We start from the raw sequence: 6,712 nt of genomic DNA on the forward strand, positions 1-6,712 counted from the left end.
CACAAACTAGCTCATCATGGCAAAAGATGAACAGTGAGGGTTCCCCAAGGAACTGCACTAGACTTGTGTGTATTTAACAGAATGACTAATGACCTGGCAAGAGAAGGGAACAGTGAGGTGGCTAAATTTGCAGATGACACAAAATTATTTAGGTTAATTGAGACTAGAAAGATCTGTGAGGAACATCAGAGGGAGCTAGGAAAAGGGGCGACACAACAGCAGATGAAATGTAATGTTGACAAATGCTAGGTAATGCACATTGGAAGGAACAATTTTAATTGCTTTTGCATATTGCTAAATTTGAAATGTACTGTCATCATTCAGGAAAAAGCCCTAGATGTCATTGTGAGCCGTTCAATGAAAACAACTGCGTGCACAGAGACAACAAAAAAGCAATATGTAGAATGGGACAGTAGAAAATAACAATGCTGTTAAATATAAATTGATGCCATGATCTGACTTTGAATATTGTTTTCAGTTGTGGCCACTTATAACGGGTCACTCACCTCCGGCGTTCCTGCAAGTAGCTGAGTGCAGTACCACAGTCCTTTTCTCACCCCTGGCGCTCCCTGCAGACCACCGGCCAACCTTGATGGGTCTTCAGTGACTTGGCCTTCCTACCAAGTCACACAGTCTGAATGAACCCCCTCGGGGGTAGTAAGGAGTCCAATAAGTAGACAGTCTATTTGCCCTCACTAGGAACTTCAGCCCTGGCTCTGGGCCCTTCAAACTCAGCCCTTTGTTCTTGCTCCCAACTAAGCCTGATCCTCTTCTTGGGGTTTATGCCACTTTAAATGTGGCCAGTGCGGAAACTCGGGCCGACCCACTATTCCAGGTTCCAACCCAGAGATTCTATAAACAGCAGCCATGTACAGCTCGATCCAATTCATTACTTCTTCTTCTTCTTCCCTGAGCCTCTTCCCACCTAGCCCCTTTAGCTTCGCCCTTATATCGGGGTAAGGTTCTTAGATCCTCTCTCTCCTTGCAAATCCAGTTCTGCAAAATGCAGCCAGAAAACAGACTCTGGCTAGCCCTCAAGTTTCCATAGCCAGAGAGGAGCACCATTCATCCCCCCTCAGGTCCCAGCCATGAACTGACCTGCTAAGGCCCAGCAGCGCCTTTGATCTGAGCCTGCTGGGCTCTGATTGGCTGCTTCTGTGAGGCCTCTCTAGGCAGGCTTAGAGGACCCACCTTCTCTGCTCCTTCCCTGTCACTTTGCTGCTTCCTGGGACAGGGCGTAGTAGGACTGCCTCACCACCTGTACGGTGCTGCAAAGGCCAGATGTTACCCACTCACACCACTCTATGTCAGAAAAAAGCAGAACTAGATAAGGACCAGTGAAGGGGAACAATTCATAGGTTATAGATGTTAAGGCTAGATGGGACCATTCTAATAATCCAGTCTGACCCCTTGTACAGCATAGCCCTTAGATTTCATCCAGTGAGTCCTGAATCCAGCCCATAGCTTCTAGATGAGCTATAGCAGATCTCTGAGAGACAGCCCATCTCAATTAAAAGACTTCAAGTGATAGAAAATCCACCACCTCTCTAAGTAGTTCCTTTGGTTAATTACCCTCTCTGTTAAAAAAATTGCACCTGATTTCCAGTTTGAATTTTTCTAGTTTCAATTTTCAGCCATTGGATCTTGTTCTGCCTTTAGCTGTTAGATGAAAATACTTTCTAGTATCTGATATATTCTCCCTGTGTAGGCAACTGCAGATTGTGATCAAATCACCTCTTAATCTTCTTTTTGATGAGCTAAATAGATTGAGTTCCCCAAGTCTCTCGCTGTAAGGCAGGTTTCCAGATCTTGAACCATACTGGCAGCCGTTCTCTGTACCCTCTCCAACATCCCTTTAAAATGTGGACACCAGCATCGTGCATAATATTCCAGTTCCAGTAATGATCAAACCTAAGGTGTGTGCAGAGGTAATACAATTTTCCTACTCCCACTTGATATTTCCCTGTTAAAATATCCAAGTATGGTCTTAGCCATAGCATTGCTTGGCATTCACATTCATTTGGCCACTACCATGATCCCTAAGTCCTTCCCAGGATATCGTGGTTGACGTACTTTGTTTCTAGACGTATAACCTTACATCTGGCCACACTAACATACACGTTGTTTAATGGCACCAGGCTTACCAAGAAATCCAGATCACTCTGTTATAACTCAGCTGATCTCTGCGTCATGAGCAAACATGATCTGCAATGACTTTATATTTTCTTTCAGATCACTGATAAAACACTGGGCTGAGAACCAGCTCCTGGCAGGGCTCCACTAAAACACCCCCCTTTGATGATGAGGCCCCATTAACAATTATATTTTGAAATCTATCAGTGAACACCACACAAAATCAACATGGCACATAATAAATGGATTAAAAACTGGCACATTTCTATGTGTGGGGAGATGGATAACATTAGGACAATTTAGAGAGGACACAAAAAAGAGAGGACAGGACAAAGCTATATAAACCAAAAAAAATCATCGGGAGAAGGTAAAGTGAGCTCTCCCATTTGCACTTTTTGACATAATACATAATTAACTTGTGGAACTCATTGCTACAAGGTATCACTGCAGTCAGGGGCATATTAGGATTAGCCATTTATTTGGATAATGGAAACATTAGGGTAAAAAAATATTGTAGGGATAGCAGGTAGTGACCCCTATATTTATTCTAACAGTCAACTGTTTCTTTGAGAAGCTCTCACACCTTCATCGTTTGCAGCAAATGTTTGATATTCAGGAAGGCGAATGCCCTTGGACTACAGAAGTGCCTTTTCTTTATCCCATGAAATTCTGTCAGACAAACTGTTAAAAATCTCCATTTCCCTTCTCTGGCTTGCAGTCTTCATACTTTTGGCAGCCTGGCGGAATAAGAAGTAAATACACCAAAGCAGCAGCAGCCACTGTACAAGGAACACCGGGGAGCTTCTAGAGCAGCTTTAGGTAGTTGGTATGGAGGAAGAGAACCAGGAAGGGGTCCCGCCGAGCTGGCACAGAGTCCTAGTGGTCCTTTCTTCCTCCCCTCTCTCCTGGGGCCACCACATATGACTAGAGCTCCCCCTACTCCCAAGGAGGGTGGAGAGAGAGCCCTCACAGCAGGCCAGGTTCCTTCCAACCACCACCGACACCACTATATGGACCCAGCATCACATCCCCCCCCTTGAGGCAACAAAAGGGATAGGAACTCCTCCAACTTCAGGGAGGAGGTGAAAAGAGAAAGTAAGGCTGGACTGAGCTCTTCCCCAAGAGCATCTTGAGGACCGAGGAATCCACCCCCAACCCTCCAGGCTAACAGAGTTCTCTTGCTGCCCACTAACGTAGTTAGTCCTGTAGCTCACGTGGTCTAAGTCGGTCCTGTAATGTTGAAGGTTCAGGTTCTAACTCTTCTGAGATGCTTGATGGGTATTCTGTACATACTAGAATTAGTTTTTTAACTTCCTAAAAACAAAACAAAAAACCAACCCAAAACAGGAAATTCTCTAGAAAAAACTAAAGAATGTTATTTAGAATGCCAAGTCAAGCACTCAAAAGTTAAGAAATGCCACTTTACCATTACTGTGCAACCTTACTATGGGCCCCTTGGGTGTCTGCTTTATGAGATAGTCTATAATCATGTAATTAAAGACTGTTTTTTCAACAGGATCCTCCCTCACTCAGTGCACACGCTGGACACATGAAAGGGATGGGCAACAGTCGTTTCCTAACTTTCAGATGCTCAACTTTAAAACCTAAATAATATCATTTTAACAGATTGAAAAAAACCCACAATAAACTTTCCTGCTTCAGGGCATTAGCCAACGACCATTAATTGATCACAGTCAGGAAGAAATTTCCCCAATAGCTACGTTACTCCCCGAGTGTCCAGTAGAAGGTTCTTTTGCAGGTTCTTTCTTGGAAGCATCTGATACTGGGCACTGTTGGAGACAGGGTAAAGGGCTAGATAGGCCCAGTTCTGTGCAGTTCCTATGCAACACAGCCTATGCGAGTCTGCACGTGACTTAGGCCCCCAGTGCCTGGTTGCATGCAGGATGGCACAATGTTTTAGAGCTGGAACAGAACTCAAGAAGTCCAGGTGCCCACTTTCTACCCCACAGCTGGGAGGGCATTTGAAAATCACATACACAGGCAATTTCTGAAAACCACATTTTCCTCCCACTCAATTCATTTACATTTTGCAGTGTAGTTACCTATTTCATCTTCCACATTTTATTTTTACAGAGGAAAAACAAATACAGCATGAAGTAAGAAATTAGCAAGCAATAGCTTACATTGTACATACTCCATGCTAGAATATGCTCTGAAAAATACATGGTCTTTCTAGATAGAATGCAGGTGCTGTTAATGTTGCCATTTGCTCTGACATGTATACTTCATCACTGCAGAAAGAGCTAGAAGTGAGGGTTTGAGGTATTATTCTCGCAGTGATGCAGGAGATGCTTGATGGACTTTGTACCTCGATATAACGCTGTCCTCGGGAGCCAAAAAATCTTACCGCGTTATATCGAACTTGCTTTGATCCACCGGAGTGCGCAGCCCCGCCCCCCCGGAGCACTGCTTTACTGCGTTATATCCGAATTCGTGTTATATCGGGTCGCGTTATATTGAGGTAGAGGTGTACTTTGGCTAACGGTTCATGACGCTGGTGCCACCGTCTAGCTCCTTTCTGGGGTAGGCCGTGCTGCTGCACATGGTGGCACAATGCGGGAGTCTGGAGGAGAGATGTGGCCGTGCCCAGGAAGACGTGCATAGGGCCCTGTCACGGAGTGTGGGGGGACACAAGGCCCTGCACCCCCGGATTCCTGCGATTCACCGTGACTCTCAGCCAGCCAGTAAAACAGAAGGTTTATTTAGATAACATGAACACAGTCCAAAACAGGTCTTGCTGATACAGACAACAGGACCCCCTTTAGTTAGGTCCATCTGGGGGCCCCAGGGAGGCCACAGCCCTGTTGGTCGGGCACTTCTCTTTATTTCCCAGCCAGCTCCAAACTGAAACTCCCTCCAGCCTTCTCCTTTCTGGCCTTCCCCTGGCTCCTCCCCCAGCCTTTGTGTCCTTTGTCCTGTTTCCCGGGCAGAGGTGTTACCTGGCCTCCAACCCCCCTCCTGGGTTCTCATGTTACATGCTCAGGTATCCTCCCTCAAGGAAAGTCTCCCATCCCCAATGCAGACCGTCCCAGCAAAACTCCCCTGCAACCTTCCCAGGCCAACACTCCCCACTCAGCATTCAAATAACATATCAAGAACATTCCCACTTCGTCACATCTCTCCACCATTCCAGACCGAACTGAGCGGGGTCACTTCAGCCAGTGACCTGGGGAAGTTTGAACCTATCCACGTTCCCACAGATGCCCCAGCATCCCCCCCCCTTCCTGGGTGAGAATTACACCAGGCCCTTCCAGTTTCCTGCCCCCCTTTAGGTCGGGTGTACTCGATGGCACTCGTAGTCCACATGTGGGAAGGCTTATGTGGCCTGTGCCCTTTTTCCACTCCAATACCCTTGGGGTTCAAACTGGGATGGGGTCTTTTCCCAGCATTCCAGTCTGGAGGGCTGTGATTTGGGCTCTCTTGGTTAAGAGCCCCCCTTTTGACCTTGGCTACCCTCTGGAAAGGCTCCTCTATGCTGGGCAAGGGTCCTAAAGCTGTTTTCCCCTTGTCCCGGGCCTTCCTCACCCTCTGACAGGGGTCACAGGATCGGCAGTACTGTCGGACAGTAATAAAGACCCCAGGCTAGTAAAAGTTCCGTAGCAGCCTCTGCTGGGTACGCCAGGTTCCCTGCTGCCTTGAGAGGGGGGTGTCATGGGCCCGGTACAGCAGCTGGCGGCGATACTTCCAGGGTCCCACCAGCTGCCTCCTGATTCCCCATGACTTCATTTCCCCTGGGGAAGCCCATTCTTGGTACAGGAATCCTTTCTCCCACAGGAACCTTTTCCAGCAACCTCTCGCCATGGTCTGTGTCGCACTGAGGTCGGCCAGGTCCCTTATCTTCCGCAAGGAGGGATCTTTCTGCAACTCGGCCTGGAACTTAGCAGCTGGGACAGGGACCTGCTCCCTCCCGCCGGCTGGGTCTGAAGCCGCAGCCTCTCTGAGCTGTGTCCCTGGGCACTCCCTCCCCACCGGGTTAGGGTCCTGCACCTCGGGCAAGGTACTCTCACCGAGGTCAAGGCGCAGTGTCCCTTGCAGGCTCGGGCTACGGGTCACGATCAGGGCACCCTGGGGGTTGCTTGGCCAGTTCTCCATGTCCCCCGCCCCCTCCCATTAACACGTCAGTGGGCAAATGGTGGTGGACCCCCACTTCCTTGGCCCCCCATTTCAAGTGTACCCTCGCCACAGGCACCTTGAATGGGGTCCCGCCCACCCCCGTCAGGGTCAGATAGGTGTTGGGCATCACCTGATCTGGAGCTACCACCTCGGGCCGGGCCAGTGTCACCTCAGCGCCCGTGTCCCAGTATCCATAGACTTTCCTCCCATCCACTTCCAGGGGAACAAGGGGGGAGGAGGGGCAGAGGAGAGGCCTATGGAATGGAGGCACTATGTACTGAAAGTGGTGTTCTGCCACAATGAATCGAAGGAACTTTCTGTGGCTCGGCAAAATTGCCATATGAAAGTAGACATCTTGAAGGTCCAGAGCATCAAACCAGTCATTCTGAGAAGACACAGGGAAAATAGTTGATAGAGTGACCACTTGGAACCTCATGCATCTGAT

Source organism: Terrapene carolina, unplaced genomic scaffold (genome assembly GCF_002925995.2).
Source record: "Terrapene carolina triunguis isolate 2854851 unplaced genomic scaffold, T_m_triunguis-2.0 Scaffold714, whole genome shotgun sequence".
Lineage (NCBI taxonomy): Eukaryota > Metazoa > Chordata > Testudines > Emydidae > Terrapene > Terrapene triunguis.